The sequence below is a fragment of the Mirounga leonina genome, unplaced genomic scaffold (assembly GCF_011800145.1).
Source record: "Mirounga leonina isolate KUSES-001 unplaced genomic scaffold, KU_Mleo_1.0 Mir_91, whole genome shotgun sequence".
In the NCBI taxonomy this organism is placed as follows: Eukaryota; Metazoa; Chordata; class Mammalia; order Carnivora; family Phocidae; genus Mirounga; species Mirounga leonina.
The window spans coordinates 33188602-33207419 of record NW_023270839.1 but is presented as its reverse complement, the minus strand read 5'-3'; the positions used below and the strand labels follow the sequence as shown (position 1 = coordinate 33207419).

At 39.8% G+C, this 18818-nt stretch overlaps 2 protein-coding genes across 2 annotated transcripts in view; one reads left to right on the top strand and one right to left on the bottom strand.

The window, feature by feature from the left end:
• The window catches only part of AQP9 (aquaporin 9), a 93415-nt gene extending 93357 nt beyond the window's left edge, over positions 1-58 (bottom strand). Inside the window, exon 1 of the mRNA XM_034994216.1 lies at positions 40-58. The gene's annotated coding sequence lies outside the window, so the exon portion shown is untranslated. The remainder of the gene's footprint in view (positions 1-39) is intronic.
• The window catches only part of ALDH1A2 (aldehyde dehydrogenase 1 family member A2), a 94178-nt gene that overhangs the window by 397 nt on the left and 74963 nt on the right, over positions 1-18818 (top strand). The window lies entirely within an intron of this gene.

The following is an 18818-nucleotide window of genomic DNA, read 5'->3' as shown; positions in this document are numbered from 1 at the left end:
CGAAGTCCTGCGGGGTCTCGCGACGCCGTAGGGACTCACCCCAACCTGAAGCGCGGCGCCGGGGGTCGCGGTCAGCGGCTCCCTACCCCTGCCGCGTCTGCCGCTGCCTTCCGATCCGATTCTCGCGGCCCGGACTGCGGCGGGCAAGGCGTCGGCACCGCTTCGACTCCTCGAGTGGGGAGGAAGGGTTCCCGCCAGGTGGGCCGTGCAGCCCGGCCGCTCTTCCCGGCGGCCCTGCGCCTTCAGGGCCGCTGGGCTGCGCGTCCCGCTCGGCCCTCAGAAGCCCGCGCGTGCGGAGCGGCTTTCCCGGAGGCGCTGACCCGGCGCGCGGCGCTCCGGCCGCCTTTGCAGATGGCGCGGAAACCTGGCTGCTGGCGACCGGCAGCTCCACTGCCGGCATTTCGTTCGAATGTTGTAGGCGGCGGCGGCCCTCCTGGAAAAGTCGGAAACTCTCTAAGTGTGTGCGAACGAACGGGCTCGCTGTCGGACGGAAAAGAAATTATTTTTTATAACGAACTCTGACATCTTGGGTTTGCCAAGCAGGGTTTTTTGTTGCTGTTGCACCACATAAAAAAGAATATGCGTTCGCTGCCTTAATGTAAATTGAATTTACTTTCTATGAATTCCACATAGAAAAAATATATTAATTAGGCACAAGGGGTGATTATAACGTTATAGCACGGAGAGGGGGGAGATAGATGGGATTGAAAGTCGTGTTCCCTGGAGTTCATTTTACAGTTCTCTTGTTTGATTCTCTATCCTCTCAGTTGATTTCTACCCCAAATTTCTTCCCATTAACTTAAACACACACGGCGCGCACACAATAGGGTTAAAGTTGTTTTCCATCATGCTTATTACGAGATAAACTAAATTTGTTGAGAAGTAGATTGTTTGGTTTTGGCTTAATGGTTGAGAGAGAAATTTTTTCAAAATCCGAATATTGAAATTTTACTTGTGTTAGTTTTAGAATACAAGCCAAGGTGATTCGTGTTCTGAACGCCCGGTTTATGATGGGTTTGATGTACCTGTTAGCTTTTTTAGATGGTGTGACAAATTTTTGAAAGCCGTTTTAATGGGAGGTCGTTAGTGGTTACAGCCATTTAGATGGTTTGCATAACAATAGTGCCAATGTGGGGGCACATATCTGGGTTTGGGAACGAGCGGGGCAAGTATACAGCATAAACGTTTTGTTTTATGAGGGTCCCTAACCTCTTCAGCCTCTCTTTAAAGGTCTTAAGTTCCAAGATCTCCCCGTGAGACAGGAGCGAACTCTCATATTTGGGAGGGTTCGAGTTTAGTCTTAACTTCTGTTTGGATTTTCCTCCCAGCCCCGGAAAGGAGTTTTGGGTATGCAGTAGGTATCCCGGAATTTAATTTGGAAGCTCTTCCAGTTTTCTTTTTTTCCCAACTACCCCTGCTCTCTTTTTCTCTTGTTCTCCCCCAGTAGGAAAGACAACTGATTTATAGCTAATTGAAGCCTTTAATGTGGAGTCTTTTAGCTCCGGAGAGACTTTTATCCAGTATCCACTTTCCCACTTATTACAAAGAAAAACAATCAGAAATGAAATAATGGATTGTAACTTGACTCTTTAATTTGTGGGGAGGAGGCACCTTATTTTTGGCTTGACAAACAACCCTCATAAACATTGAGTAATGTTAATCTAAAGGCAAGCTCTTTTCACAGAACCTTGTTAAATCGGGTATCTGTGAACATTCCCAGCAGCTTTCCTCCTCAGCTTTTTAGCGAGGCTTCTAAATTTTCTGAGACAAGCGTCATGGGCGAGCAGCTTTTTTAACGTGAAGAGCAGTGCTCTGTTGGTAGCTGAGGGTAGTGGGTAATGATTTTTTACTTAAAAGGAAAGTAAGATTAGTGGAAAGGTTTCTGAAAATCACTTATGATCAGAAGTGAGGGGTATTGGTAATTTGAAACAGAAGAATGAAAAAGGTAGAATGGACAGTTCATCCTTTAGAACAGTAGTACCACATTCATCAGGAATTTTTAAAAGAGTAATGGCTTAGAAATTACTATGCTGGAGGGCTTGTTGAATAACACATAAGAAACAAATACGGTGTTTGTGTCACAAAGTGGTACAAGATAAACAAGACGGATCCTACATCATTTTTGTCTTCTTAAACGAATACCTCTTTAGGGAAGGATATTACGACAGGATTTTTAAATGTGTTTTGGGGACCAACATGAAGTCACTGCCTACGTGTAAATGGTCAGATTATGAGAATTTCAAGTAGCATGCATCCAGAAAACTTTGCATTTGTGATCTTGTATTGTCCTGTATTTTTTTGCCATTCTTCTTCTAAAAGTATTTGGCACTTTTTATAAATGGTGGAATGGGGGAGATCATCAGAAATGAAAGTTACACCTTTGTCAAAGGTCCAGTGAAAATACTCCAAAATTACGGTTTGGTCTCCATGGATGCTGAAAGGGCTAAAGCTGTGCTCCTATACTGACTTTCACGCAGTTACATTTAGTTTTAAAAAGAAGCCCACCTCTCTGAAGTTCTAATACCCATTTTAGACTAAGGATCAATGGCAGTACCATCTTTGATATATGTCTAATTTTATTTCCTTAATGCAGTGAACTAGATCCCAAGCTTTAAAAATGATTGCTTACTAAGGAATATGGTGGTGGTGGTGGTTGTTTTCAAAGACCGCGTTAGTCAAGAAAGAGTGCTAAGTCCACCCGCAAGAAGTAGCAGGGGGACCACTTTGAGGCCAAGAGGATGCATGCTCTCTTGCTTGTATCCTGAGAAGACCGCTTATCAGCGATCGCAGGAACCTGATTGCTTTTAGCCGTGTTTTTATGAATTAAAGGTTTTCGGAATTGTTTATTTTTCATCAGTCTGGTTTTTAAACCTTCGTATGGCTGAATATATTGTAGGAGTTCACACATTGTAAAATCAAGGCTGGCACTTTACTGACTGCCCCTAACTGCAGGGGAGATTTCTTCCAGATTCCCAGAAGGTCTTTGGAATCTTTTGGTCTTTATCTCACCCTACCTTCTCTATTGTCTCTATCATCTCTTCTGGCTCCAGTGCTTCCTCCCCGTTACACACACACAAACACACATATTGTGTGGTCTCTGTGTTGAGCATTTTTTCAGTGACCCTTTATGCCTATAACTAACAGTAACATAAGGGGTTGTGTTTTCTTCCAGCATCTGATGCTGTGGGGAGTGAGAACAGAGGGAGGAAGGGAACATTTATGGAGTACTGACTTACTAAACTAGAAGAGAAAAAATAAAAGACAATCAACTGAAAATCAGAGCTAATGTGTGCTGGGTAACTATTATTTATTTATTTATTCATTCATTTAAAAACTTTTTATTGAACATCTGCTGTTTTCTGGGGTCAACTTCAATTCGGTCCAAAGGCTGTTTGAGTGGCCATCGAGTATTGTTAGTATTCTAACAACAGTGCTCTCCATTATGCTAGTTGGGCATTTGCCTTCCAGGAGCTTAGGGTCTTATTAAAAAGATTGAGTGCCAAAAATTAATCGTCAGCATGGCAATAGTTCAGTCGATCAATGTAATAACAATGGTGATAATAAAATATATGGTGCCACTTACATTGTTTATGGGGCCTAATGGTTTATTTAGCACTTTCATGTGTATCTTATTTGATCCTTGCAAAACCTTTTGAAGGAGAGAGAATAGGAAGAGGTAGAAATAATTGATAAGGAAGACCTTGGCCTTGACTTTTAAAAAAACTGCTGGAACTTGCTTCACCATATACTTTGTTTTTCCTAACAGTCACATAGTTGTTTTTTGTTTTTGTTTTTGGATTTTTGTTTTGTTTTGGCTTGGTTTTTTGAAAGAGTTTAAGTCTTTATTCTTTGTGTTGCTTCTATTGCAAACATGGGGAGAACATGTACTGGTCCACTCCTCTTAAGAAGCTGCTACATCTGTGGCTTTTGATTCCCTGACTTTAAATTACTATTTCTGATGTGCCTTTGAGTTGTTGTTGTTGTTGTTGTTAGGTCTAGGGCAAGATTCTTGCCTATCCCAGGGATCATTTCTTAAAAGATGGTGTGGGTCTAGTTGTTTCCAAACCTCTAATCAAGATTGTCTTGATCATAAATTGTGAATCACACGTCCATGTTTATAGGAACCTCAGATTTTCAAAGAATACATTTTCATAATTGTATAGCTTTTTGATGTTTGTGTCATCTCCATTTAAACTAGAGAAGCTAACCATTTTAATTTTAGGGCTTGATTTAGATAACTCTCCTAGGGTTCTGATGCTTTGTACTGTACAGGCTTATGTTACTTTGTGGAATCATCATTTGCTAGGACAATTCTGTCTTCCACTTCTATAAAATGAGGAATGATAGTTTTTCTATTTGAGGTTAGAAGATTCTCTGGGGAGCCTGTTCTGTGAGGTATGATTTCCTTGTAGCAAGGCTGAAGAGAAGCCAGGCATGCGTAATACGTTCTCTGTTGCATTACCCAAGCCCAGTGATCAAACCGTGACCAGATCAAAAACATCTCAAATACCAACATATGCAGTTCTGTCTCAAGTCTTTCTCCGCTGGATAACGAAATAGAAATACTGATGTATATTTTTGTCTTTTTTAGTTATCTTAGTAACAGCTTGCTGTAGTTAGCAAACTACAGACGATCTGCCTGATTTTGTAAATGAAGATTTATTGGAACACAGCCACACCCATTCAACTGCATATTAGCTGGAGCTACTTTTGGACTACGATGGTAGAGTCAAGTAGTCGCAACAGAGATCATATGGCCTACATTTTAGAAGAAGCTTGGTTGGACATGTCCTTACTAGCTGTGTGGGCAGTCAACATGTAGACAGCACACAGGGTCAACTGTGCCTTGAGGCTCCAGAGATGCAATGGTAAACAAGGTATGGATGCTGTCTCCTGTTGAGGAGTTTCTTCACTGAGTGTCAATTGCTACATCGGCCAAATGTGAAATAATAGTAGCTACCCTTCGGGGTTTTTGTCAGGACTAAAAGAACAACTGGGTGAAAGTACATAGAATGGCAATCAGCCAAAGGCTAACTCCATTTTCATTTTTACGTTTGGAGCTATGGATGAACCGAGGCCCATTTTAAGAAAGATCAGAATTGTACAGTCAATAAAGTTTTGTAAAACAGGCCATTGTGTACTATTTTAATTAGTCGTAAGAGTTTAATATTCTGGGTAGCTATGGATCCCTTATATGTTTACACTGGATTTTCATCAAATGACATCCCTTGGAGGCTTCCCTACCAAGGTCTTCTCTTTATTAAGAAGTCACTAAATCAAACAATTTCCCAGCCAGTATTTTATTTTATTTATTTATTTTTTATTTTTATTTTTTTATTTTTTTATTCTTATGTTAATCCCCTTACATTACATTATTAGTTTTAGATGAAGTGTTCCATGATTCATTGTTTGTGCGTAACACCCAGTGCTCCATGCAGAATGTGCCCTCCTCAATACCCATCACCTGGCTAACCCATCCTCCCACCCCCCTCCCCTCTAGAACCCTGTTTGTTTTTCAGAGTCCATCGTCTCTCATGGTTTGTCTACCCCTCTGATTTCCCCCGCTTCATTCTTCCCCTCCCGCTACCTTCTTCTTCTTCTTTTTTTTTTTCTTAACATATATTGCATTATTTGTTTCAGAGGTACAGATCTGAGATTCAACAGTCTTGCACAATTCACAGCGCTTACCAGAGCACATACCCTCCCCAGTGTCTATCACCCAGTCACCCCATCCCTCCCACCCCCCCCCACTCCAGCAACCCTCAGTTTGTTTCCTACAATTAAGAATTCCTCCTATCAGTGAGATCATATGATACATGTCTTTCTCTGTTTGACTTATTTCACTCAACATAATACCCTCCAGTTCCATCCATGTCGTTGCAAATGGCAAGATCTCATTCCTTTTGATGGCTGCATAATATTCCATTGTATACATATACCACATCTTCTTTATCCATTCATCTGTCGATGGACATCTTGGCTCTTTCCACAGTTTGGCTATTGTGGACATTGCTGCTATAAACATCGGGGTGCACGTACCCCTTCGGATCCCTACTTTTGTATCTTTGGGGTAAATACCCAGTAGTGCAATTGCTGGATCATATGGTAGCTCTATTTTCAACTTTTTGAGGAACCTCCATACCGTTTTCCAGAGTGGCTGCACCAGCTTGCATTCCCACCAACAGTGTAGGAGGGTTCCCCTTTCTCTGCATCCCCGCCAACATCTGTCGTTTCCTGACTTGTTAATTTTAGCCATTCTGACTGGTGTGAGGTGGTATCTCATTGAGGTTTTGATTTGGATTTCCCTGATGCCGAGCGATATTGAGCACTTTTTCATGTGTCTGTTGGCCATTTGGATGTCTGTTCATGTCTTCTGCCCATTTCTTGATTGGATTCTTTGTTCTTTGGGTGTTGAGTTTGATGAGTTCTTTATCGATTTTGGATACTAGCCCTTTATCTGATACGTCATTTGCAAATATCTTCTCCCATTCTGTCGGTTGTCTTTTGGTTTTGTTGACTGTTTCCTTTGCTTTGCAAAAGCTTTTTATCTTGATGAATTCCCAATAGTTCATTTTTGCCCTTGCTTCCCTTGCCTTTGGCGATGTTTCTAGGAAGAAGTTGCTTCGGCTGAGGTCAAAGAGGTTGCTGCCTGTGTTCTCCTTTAGGATTTTGATGGACTCCTGTCTCACATTGAGGTCTTTCAACCATTTCCCCAGCCAGTATTTTAATAATCAAATTAGATATCTGACATTTGTGCCAAAATTCAGTATTAATGTGCCTCAGGACACCCACGTGGCTGGCCCTAAGTGTCAGATGGCAAACAACCATTTCTGGCATTTTAAGTAGTTTTGGCAAAGATGTTGCCAAGTCTTTGGCACATAAATCTGGGAGGTGTAGCAGTGTTTGAGGACATTCTCAGAATTTATATGTGTGTGTGTGTGTGTATATATATATATATATATATATATGTATATATACACATACTTTTTAGAAGTGGGAAGGTATTTTAGTTCATATAATTTAAAACTAAAGAGACTTTCACTGGTCCTGACTGCCCAATTTTGGGGCACTTCACCTTCCAGAAAGTGAAACCACCATGCAGTGACTATTTTGAAAGCCCTTCTAGCATTTCACTAATTTCTTTATTCGCTGTGACAGATCATTTCAAAGCCAGTCATGTCCCCCCAAACACCAAATCTGATGTATTATAAAAGTGATTGCCACAATTTCACTTTGGATAATTTTTTTAAAGATTTTATTTATTTATTTTAAGAGAGAGAGAAAAAACGGGGGTGAGAGGCAGAGGGAAAGAGAGAATCTCAAGCAGATTTCATGCTGAGCGTGGAGCTGGACACAGGGCTCACTCTCACGACCCTGAGATCATGACGTCAGCCGAAATCAAGAGTCAGGCATCCCACTTTGGATAATTTTTAATTGCCTTTTCAGATGTATCTTTGCGCTCCATTCCATTTTACCTTTCAGATATATGAGATTATCCAAGTTGAGAATTTCTTACCTCTGGCATTTCTCCATTGCTCCTTTGTTGGCCTTTTAAGATGAAGTAATGTTTAAAATGTTTCCCTTCAAAATCTTAACTCTTAATGAGTTTATTTACAGCGTGTCTCTGTTGTGTCACATGATTTGGAAATACTTCCAACCTTTGAAAATTCCAGTTGGAATAATAATTGGGTGCTTTCACCACCTAGACTTCTGCTGGGCTCTTAACAAAATTTCCCTGGGGCTAAACACGGGAGTTTATTGACCTCTGTAGAATGTGGTTAAAAATTAGAATGTCTGTGAGTGAACATTCTAATTTTTATTATCGAAGGAAGCTTTCTTCTTACTTCAGTTTAGCTCTGTTACCTCCAGAAGTACGTAGCTGCTCTGTTTCCTTTCCTCATCACAAGCTGACCTTTGGCAAGCCAGCGTAGCAGTTGCTTTAGCCCTAGACCTCTGGAAAGATAAAACCTATTGTCCAGCTAAAACTAGACACACCTGTCTCTCTTTTTTTTTTTTTAAGATTATTTATTTATTTATTTATTAGAGAGTGAGCAGGAGAGAAACAGCATGAGAGGGGAGAGGGTCAGAGGGAGAAGCAGGCTCCCCGCTGAGCTGGGAGCCCGATGTGGGACTCGATCCCAGGACCCTGGGATCATGACCTGAGCTGAAGGCAGTCGCTTAACCAACTGAGCCACCCAGGCGCCCTACACACCTGTCTCTTATTTGCAAAGAATTTAAGATATCAGGGGTACCAACACTTTCTAGTCTTGATTATAAAATATAGGGGGAAATTTCAAAATAATTAAAGATTATATTTTTATATATTTTCTTGTACATTCTTCTCATTCCTCTAGCCTATATCTTCTGATTTCAAGTCCAATGACTCTTAGGATTTTTTTTGTCCCAGATCATTCCTAGGGATTTCTTAAAGTTGAAAGTTAGTCAAAAAATGGTATAAATTGGGTGGCTCTTCCCACAGGAATAATGGAAACTACCTCCAGGTAAGTGGATCTTACAAAATATTGTAGATTTAAGTACACCAAATAACAGGCAAAAATAACCTCATTCTTTTCCCAGTCCCCACAACCAATACATACACCCAGTGTATGGGCTGATATGTGTGTAATGAGGGGTGTTTATGGTGGGAAGGAAAAGGGGACATAAGAAGACCTTGCCTGATAAGAGAAAATTATGAAGTGTCTATAGAAATCTACAGAGAATAACTTAAAGTCTTACTTTCCTAGGTGTGAAAATTGGACTTTTGCCCAGAATCCTTTTTTGGCAGGAGATCAGGAATCAGTATGACTGGTTAAATTCCTGAGCAAACCCGAAACCAGTGAATTCTGGTTTCTCATCTGTGTTTTAGAATCTGATACCCAACACACCAATATAACTTGATTTTCACAGGGAAGGGTATCTCACTGTAGTATCTTGAGGTCATTTTTATTTTTATCTACAGCTAGAGCTATCCTTTTGTTTACCTGAATTTATTAATTTGTTTATTCATTTGACGTTTATTTGGGCCACTTGTGTACAAAGCCCTGTTAGTCACTGTCTGGCATGAAAAGATCTACAGATGTGGGCCCTGCCCTGAAGGGGCTGGATAGGATTCCCACTTGGATGTGGGGTGAGGACATGGGCACAAATAACTATGGGGCATAATAGAAGATGCAGATGCGTGAGATGAATGCCCTTGAAACACCATGAGCATTCAGAAGGGAGAGAGATGCTTCAGGCTCCACAAACCAACAGCACACTGTATTGTTAGACCTACTTACCAGGAAATGAAATGTTTTAATCATACAGAAGATTATAGAGAATAAATAACAAACATGTTGTGCCCCTGTACCCAGGTTTGTTAGTTCTTAACATTTGGCAATATTTGCTGCTCTTTTTTTTTTAAAGAAATACATTGAAACTCCACCTATGACCTTCTTCCACTCCTCTCTTTTCTTCCCCTTTCCTTCCTCAGAGACATTTCTCCTTCCCATAGGTTTAAGTATCTGTATATCTGTATGTATTCATGAACAATATATACTCTTGTTTTGCATGCTAATTTTTTATATAAGTGGTACCGTGCTATAATGTGCTTTGTTTGCATATCATATTTTCAAGATTCCCCCATGTTATTGGATGTATTTGTGATTCATTAATCATCATTCATTCATTGTCAGATTCCATTCTTTGAATATATTACAATTTTTCATCAATTCTATTAGTGACATTTATTTTTTTTCAAAGATTTTATTTATTTATTTGACAGAGAGAGACACAGCGAGAGAGGGAACACAAGCAGGGGGAGTGGGAGAGGGAGAAGCAGGCTTCCCGCGGAGCAGGGAGCCCGATGCGGGGCTCAATCCCAGGACCCTGGGATCATGACCTGAGCCGAAGGCAGACGCTTAACGACTGAGCCACCCAGGCGCCCCTCTCCTAGTGACATTTAAAGTACTTCCAGCATTTTGCTATTATAGTAATGCTGCATTAAATATTCCTAAGCATATCTCCTTAGGTGGCTGGGTGAGAGGTTTTTCTAGGATGTATACTGAGAAGTGATATTGCTGGCTCATGGGGTATGTGGATCTACATCTTAATTAAGGATTGCAAATTTCTGTCCAACACTGTTAACGCTAGTTTCCACTGCCACCAGCAGTCTATCAGCGTCCCTGCTACTCTCCGTCCTCACCTCTACTTGGAGTTCTCATACTTCCTAAATTTGGCCAACCTGTGTGAAATGGTATCTCACTGCCATTTTAAAGATTTTATTTTATTTTTTTTTTATTCATGAGAGACAGAGAGAGAGACAGAGGCAGAGGGAGAAGCAGGCTCCCCGCGGAGCAGGGAGCCCGATGCGGGACTCGATCCCAGGACCCTGGGATCATGACCTGAGCCGAAGGCAGACGCTTAACCGACTGAGCCACCCAGGCGTCCCTCTCACTGCCATTTTAATTTGCATTGTGTTGATTTCTTATGAGATTTAGTATCTTTCCATATGTTTATTGGCCATTTGGCTGTCCTCCTTTGTGAATTGGCTAATATATCATTTGCTCATTTCTGTTTGTGTATATGTGTATTTTTACTGACTTGTAGCAGTTTTTATGTACTTGGGATTATAAGTTTTTGATAGCTTTATACCATGTGAAAATTTTCTGCCTCCTTGTGTTTTTTCTTCCTCCTCCTCCTTTTTAAGTGTAATGTCATATGGTTTTAAATGCAAAGAGAGAGGAGTATTTTTTTTAAAGATTGTATTTATTTATTTGACAGAGAGAGAGAGCCAGAGAGCACAAGTAGGGGGAATGGCAGAGGGAGAGGGAGAAGCAGGCTTCCCCCTGAGCAGGGAGCTTAGTGTGAGGCTCGATCCCAGGACCCTGGGATCATGACCTGAGCTGAAGGCAGACACTTAACCAACTGAACCACACAGGTGCCCCTATCTGTTCTTTATGTTTAGTGCTTTTGGTGTCTTTTTAAAGAAATCTATCCTTATTCTGATTTTTTCAAGATATTCTTTTATATAGTCTTCTGAAAGTTTACATTTATTATGAAAGAATTTATCTTTCTCACTATGTTTTAATCTACCTGTAATTGGTATCTGTATATGTGTAAGAACACAGGTAAATCTTAAGGACAAATGATGTAACATATAGGAAAATCAAATGATATTAATGTGTAAAGAATTCAAAATTGTATTCTGTGTAATTTTGGAACGGGATTAGGAGGTTCAGAATGTGTGGTTTTTCTCTAAGCCTGGTCTTCTCCATAATGGGAAAATACCAGAAACTAGTCCTACTTTGGTGGATGATTTTAAGTACATGTTGGTTACCCTAAACTAAGAACAGTAGTGCATTCTATAAACCTTTGTAGTCAAAGAACTGGGCTTAGGATTGTCCTATACAATACTCCGCAGAGCTCTAGGCTAACAGTTCAAATTGTGCTTACTCCTGTTGTTAGGAGCAGAGAAGGAAGAAAACTGAGTCCTGGAAGGAGTCATTGTATAAAACTTTAGGATAATATGATCATTATAAGTTTTTCATGTCAAGACTTATTTCCCTAGCTTTCTTATATTATCTAGAACAGAATAAATGCTCAAATGCTAGCTACTGTTGTTCTCTCTCTCTCTCCCTCACACACACACACACACACACACCACTCAGTTTTTGAAGGAGCTTTACCAGGTAAATAGGTAAATTCTTCACTGTGTGCTATTTGTTTATAGGACTGGAGAAAAACTAGAGAGATGACAACTAATATAATGTGAAAAAGAATTTTGATATGTCTTTTTGTTGAATAACTAATTCAGTAGGGTGCTTCATCCTCTTAGTTTAGAGAATTTAAATTATTCCTTAGCACCAAGCTCGAAAATAACATTACTTTGTATTTCATTAATGTTTTAACTCATTGTGTTTTAAACTCAAAGCGGGTGTTACACATTCACTTTTGTGTTTGGATTTCATAAGTTATTGATCTGTGCATGTGTACTTCTAGCTCTAAAGAAGCTACTGAGGAAGAATGAAATTCTCCAACCTTAAAACTGAATCTGGCCCTTTTGTGCATATTGCTTATGTAATACCTGACAAGAGTTGGCCCCACACTTATTTTTTTAGGATGAACCTATATTCTCTGAATGCCTATATTACTTGTTTGCCCTACTCCTAAATGGTACAATTTTTGCCTTGTATGATTATAGTTTTCTGTGTAACTCCCTACTCCTAAACTGTACTAGATTAAAACTCTTACTCATTTTAGTATTTCTGAAGCATCTAGCTCAGTGCCTTACAGTGAAGTGAAACTTGTTATATTTTATTGGCATTAGTGGCTACTAATAGTTCTTTTTAATATTAATACAAAAATTTTCGAAGTGCTTTTCATATATGATTACATTTAATAATTGCATCAGTCCTATGATGTGGATGTTATATTAATCTTCTCACTTTATAAGTGAGAAAATCAAGCCTATTAAAGTTAAATAAATTCTCCAGGCTTGACAGCTAGTAGGTGGCAATTCCAGGACTCAGTTTTCTTCCTTCTCTGCTCCTAACAACAGGAGTAAGCACAATTTGAACTGTTAGCCTAGAGCTCTGCGGAGTATTGTATAGGACAATCCTAAGCCCAGTTCTTTGACTACAAATCCTGTTACAAAACGTAATTATAGTAGGTATTGTAGCTACCATTAGCAACAATTTCAACTTCACATAAAGATGAGAGTGTTCAGTTAAAACAACAACAACACAATAAAGGATTGACATAAGCAACATGTAGGTAGGTATGACTCTTTAGACTATGGTAAAGAACTGTGTTTTTGGATTCCCACTGGCTGGGTAGCCACATACTGCCCTTAATAAGTCCTGCTTTTTTGTTATTTTTTTTTTTTTCATTCAACAAGTGCTTTTCTTTGTTATGGCTCTTCAGATCTACTTGGGAGTGAGTATGTCTGAGACCGCTGAAAATGAGTATATTTCACATTCTTTCTAGTGCTTCCTCTCTCTCCCTAGGCCATCATTTTGTGTAACTTGACTATAACCTATGTGGGAGAGACACTTGGCAGAAAGAGTCAGGTGGATATGTTCCACCTTGCCTTTAAGAGCCACCGTTTCTCACGAGGCTTAACCACATTAGATTTGTCTGTTGCACGCAGCCTCAGTGGAGATGCAGAACAGAGAAAGAGTGGGCCCCAGGCATTCATGCAATACCCTTACTGTAACAGAGCTTCAGTGCCAGGAGGGTGGTAGTTGGGAGGCACGATTAATGTTTGATTGTGAATGGCTCAAAAGTCTTACCTAAGGAATCTGCTGACAGGTTGTCTCCTCGAAGCCAGATCTGATAGTCTTCAGATTTCTTGGTCTTCACTTTTAGAGAAGTGTACCTCTTTAGAGAAGTACCTCTGCTTCTCAGTCAGAGGTACTCCTTCTTCTCACCTTTTCCATCTTACTCTTCTTTTCCCTGAGTATTTTGTCGGCTTCTCTTCCGCCTCCCTAAGTATTTCTGTCAGGCAGGCCTTTGATGACCCTCATTCCTTGATCAGACTCATTTACCTGTTTTCATAAAATGTCTAGTTCTGCCTGGGAACCTTTGTAGTCAGCTCTCCCAGCTGTTGGCTTGAACGGTCCTTTGGGAGACCAGAAGCAATGAACCTGGAATAACCACATTTGACTTCAATGAGCTCTCCTGAGACTTTAGTAATTACTTAATGGATTGAATTGGTGACACACACTATTCCAGATAACAGCCTGGGTTGCATTAAATTAACCTTCACAAATGGGTATTTATTGGTGTACTCTTAAAAGACTACATGTGTTGGCTGTAATTGTTCTTCCGTGTTTCTCCATGCTGATAGGTATTTGTACTGAGTGAAAAATTTCTCAGATTAGAGCCTGGGTGGTAGTTCTAGCCATTTAGTGATGTGTGTCATTGTGTTCAGCACATTGAGCATAAATCCTGTCTTGTAAACAGCAGGGAGACTAATGAGGTTTGCCCACATTCTGGTATCATTACCAGGAATTCCAACAGAGAAAAAGAGAAGGCTTGGAAAAGAAGTACACAGATCAGTGATTTCTGGAACTCTTGATGATCTGAATTAAGGAGAGAGATTATTGCTCAACAATGAGTGTAGACGTGCATGTACAAAGACGGGTACATAAACTACATTTAGCTAAAAAAAAAAGAAAAGAAACCGAACATTTTGCTTTTAATGAACATTTGCGAAGTCACCAGCTTAGTTGTATAGAGAGCTAACGAGGGGCTTATTTATGAGTGTCTCTAATTGTGAGTGGTATCAGGGGGGCGGCTATTGAAATAATGCAGCTGTTTAAATGATAGCCCACTCTTTGCTTTCTCAGGGCTCTTCATCATTTCAGCCAACTAAAGTTTCATACTAATTTGAGTCTTACAATTCTTGGAATGATTTGGCTGTTATCTTTATAATAAATAGCTTCTGAACTTGTTGGAAGAAGCCTTTCAAATGTGTGTTTTTTTTTTTTTAGGTTGGTTTCAGATCTTTATTTTTATTATTACTGTTGAATAACTTGTGTGTTTGATAATGCCAAAGCAAGGGGTCCAATCATTGCTTAATGCTTAGACTAGTTTTCTTCCTGGATTTGAATTTTCATAAAAGCTGGTTATCACGATGGTCTTGGCACACAGTGTGGTCCACACATCTTTGTGTTAGAATGAATGAGTAAAGGAATGAGTCCTAGAAAAGAAAATTGTCTGATTTCATTTGCATACTTACTGATAGACAAAATGCCAGGACCCAAAAGTGAATTCCAGGTAGAGTGTTTTGAAATGAATAGCTCTCTTCTGAGAGTGAGAGCGACACACACACACACACACACTTAGGATGAAAAACTCCCCCCTTTCAGTCCCACTCACCTACCCCTTCCTTTGAAATAGAAAATCTGTAGGGTGTACTGTAGAGTAGTGAAAGAGTCAGCAGACTGGTCCCAGATCTGCCACTGATGTATGCTTTTTAGCATACACGTACTTTGTACATGTAGGCACAGAATACAAATTCGTGGACTTAATGAATGAACAGATTATTTGATAACTCACTGAGTACTTTCTTCTGTATTGGCTCTGGGGATATGAAAATGCTTTGTGATTCTGAGTTAGTTACTTAAATTCCCTGGACATCAGTTTTATTACTTATAAAATGATAGGGCAGAATGAGATGCTTACTTATTAGCCCATCTACTTATAAAAATAACTGGATTGGAAGAGCTGTAAGGTTTCTTGACCCCCACCCTGACTCTTCAGAACTCTTTCATTTCCTGGGCCCAAACCTGGGATTATGAGGATCAGAAGGAAAATACTGAACTTGTTTGTATGTCTTCCTTGCAGTCTTTCTGGGACCCCACATTTTGGGTCAAAGCAGTGTTTCAAATATTTTCCCAAGGATGTCCTTATCATTACCAGAGAGCAGTCCACAGAAATCTGGTAATGATTCTCCTTACGTGAATGAGCGATTTAGCCGTGTCCTAAAGATCCACCAGAAATAGAAAATGCTGTGTTTGTTAAAGACTTACAGTACTAGAAATTTCAGAGCAGTGACTCCCAAGAGAATTCCTTCTTTAAATCTTAGGGAAAATGGATGTGAGTACCCGGTCATGGTGGTAGAAAGAAAAGGTTTGTTGGCACTTTTCCTCCAGCCATTCTCAGCAGTTTTTCTGTCAGCCTAAGCTCATGAAAACCACGGTGGGTCGGGCAAACTCCATGGCGAGGATGCTTGTCAGGAGCCTTCGGCTTTTCACTTGAGTCTAATAGAGACTTAGCACTTTGCAGGTCAGTGCCACTGCTCTTTGTCTCTGACCTAAGAGATCTGGAGTTCTTCACATCAAAACCACATCTTGCTGAGCAGAGATCAAACGTAGGAAGGTAAGGATTCTGCCAGTGATTTATCATGCCAGGGAGAGCGATCAGGCCATATGGGGCCACTGCAAATGAAGTTGACATTCCGGCAGTTTCTCATAGAAGGTCTCACATGTAGGTATGGCTAGTTTTTCTTGCAGAGGAATTCCGGGTCAAGTGGCAGCTTTTGGTGGCATTTCTTAGCCAGACTTACCTCGAGCATGAGGTTATTTCAAAATCAAGTCCTCTCAAGATTTTCCTAATATTTTGTTTAAATGGCAAATAGGGATTTCTTACTCAGATATTTGAAGGTTAATTTGAGCTTTTCATTTGATGTCTCCTTTCCTTTTCCCTTTGTGGAGAAGGTGCCTATTTTAAAAAGAAAGAAAGAAAAAAGAAACGAAAAATTAAGGTGATTTGAGGTCTGCAAAAAAAAGACCCCTTTCTTCCTAAATATTAGATGTGACTTTAGGGTAATGAAATTGACTGTGTAGGGTCTGCACAAATAGACTTATTAGTTCATCATCACATTTTATTAACTCAGGGGTTTTAGGAATGAATTGTTACAAATATTAACCATCCAGTTCTGGGGTAGAGGAAGACATCACACAGACCTTTTTGCATATTTGTAGTGGAGGAGAGGGAGGAAGAATTTAATCATTTACAACATAGATAGAATTATGTTTGAAACCATTTGCTAAGATTTGAGTCAAGGGCAATAATTTTGATTTTAACTGAAAGAAAAAATCCAATAATCCGTCTCCTCATCTAACTTTATAAACAGATACACGAAAATGATTGTGCTATATAAAATTCAGCTTGCTTTTTGTTTACTGTCACAAGCAAATGTTTAGTCTCCTGTGGAGAAATCACTCATTTATTGTTTCAAAGACCTCTTCAACCTTAGGATATTCACTGGGGTGTTTCAGCTTCTATTTGCACAGGATGTTTGCTTTGTAACATAAATGAAAGATACTGGCATTTAAATGTAGTAGTTCATGACATGAAGTTCTAATTCAACCAGAGATACCAGTTGTCCCTTTTGTGTTTTACTTTTTCATAATGAGAAAAATTATCATAAATGAATGGGCTTTGGTGGTTAGAAGTAAGTCTCATCCTGTAGTCAAAATTCACTTGATTTCCCAGGTATCTGTTTATCTGTTCATGAAATGGGGAGTATTATTCCGATTGATGAAGTACTTCAACTCTGTAAGGAGCAAGTTTAAGTATAATAATGAAATAACAAAATGGAATTTCTCCCAGTTTCCACTGGCATTCTTGGAGCGTGTACAACATCCATGAAAACCTGGTAGGGTTGCCAGATAAAATATACAGCGTCTAGTTAAATTTGAATTTTAGGTAAATAACAAATCTTTTTAAATATAAGAATGTCCCATGATTTGCCAGTGATTGGGGACATATTATACTGAAATTTAATTATTTTTCTGAGATTCATATTTTACTGTGCATCTTGTATTTTCATTTGCTAAAACTGGCAAACCTAAACCATTATGCAGATGGTTTGTGATTTTTATCTGTGACCAGCAAATTAACATCACTTTAATGTAAAATTAATTGGCAATAAGAATTAAAGACTCAAGGAATCCTTAAAAATTCTTGCACTAGCATAATGAAGAATGTAGTAGAAAGACTTTTCTTTTTAAACCCTAGCAATACTAGTGAATAAATAGGGCAGCTAGGCCCATTGTAAAGACAGCTTAATCTCCTAAATGAATTGCTCCAACCTTTTAATTCAAAATCATACAAACAAAAACATTGAGATAAGCTGGGTGCTTTTTCAAATGGGGACCCCTGTGGCTTTGAAAATAAACACTTCAGCCTCCTTCCCCCCAACACCTACACCCACAGTCACTAGCCTTTCTGATGTCTGCCATTTGCAAATGAACAGGCTGAATTCTGAGAAAGACAGAAGACTAATTAAACCTAGGGAAGATAGGCAAAGGAACATTTGTTTCCAAGCAGAAGACAAAAGAAATCATGTTACATTCCGCTTTCTCAAGACTGACAGGAGGGCATTAAAGCCCTTTGCTGAATTTCCTCTTCTCAGAGCTCGTTTCCCACACCACTGCTCAGACCCTCTCAGGGCCCGGCAACCCTGGTACGTCTGAACCAGCCTGCATTGGCCTATCTTCATGGGAGAGTCAGAAGAGGGGAGCAATCAGAAACTCCCAGAGACCAGTTCATATGTTGGATGGCCTTCACCATCTTTACCTTCTTCCCCCATCTTTTTGCCCTGTTCGTCTCTGATGGTTTGTCAAAGGGGATTCAGTTACTAGCAATGGGGAGAAAATAAACGAATGAGTACACAAACAAACACAGAACAAGCAGTAACTAGCTTTTTAAGAGCACTAATAAATTGCCTTGAATTGGCTGTTTACATTCAGAATCTGAATCCGTTAAAAGTTTGGGTGCACACTATTCCAGACTTTTCGGTAGTCCCAGTAATTCTTATATCCACTGGATGAGGTGGTTTTATTATTAGCTTGCGTGGCTAAAGTCACCGTTTTGAATCTCTGTACAGATGAGAAAATTGAGCCACAGAAAGTTTAAATGGCATACTCAAGTCACACCATCTAGTAATCTTTCTACACATAGGAAGTATACCATATATTTATATATATATATAGTATGAGAGCAATGGGGAGGCAGAACTTGATTTTAGGACATCTTTGTCCATTTTTGTGGTTAAAGAATACCAAAGGGACATCCATGAGATTCAACCTAGGTGCTAGTCAAACCAGTCATATGATAAGGGACTGGGAATATTAGACTGTTTTGGCCTGTGATAGAAATATCCTGCCATGCCCCTTGGAATCCTGAGTCAAAAGGAACACTAGGTCTTCCCTGATCTGGATCACAGGTCCCTGGAATTACCCCAGAGCCCTTTAATCCGAACGATCCAGGCAGCCTCTGGGGAAAGAGGCCCGCCACCCCACCCCTTACCTCACTTCCCAGTTCAT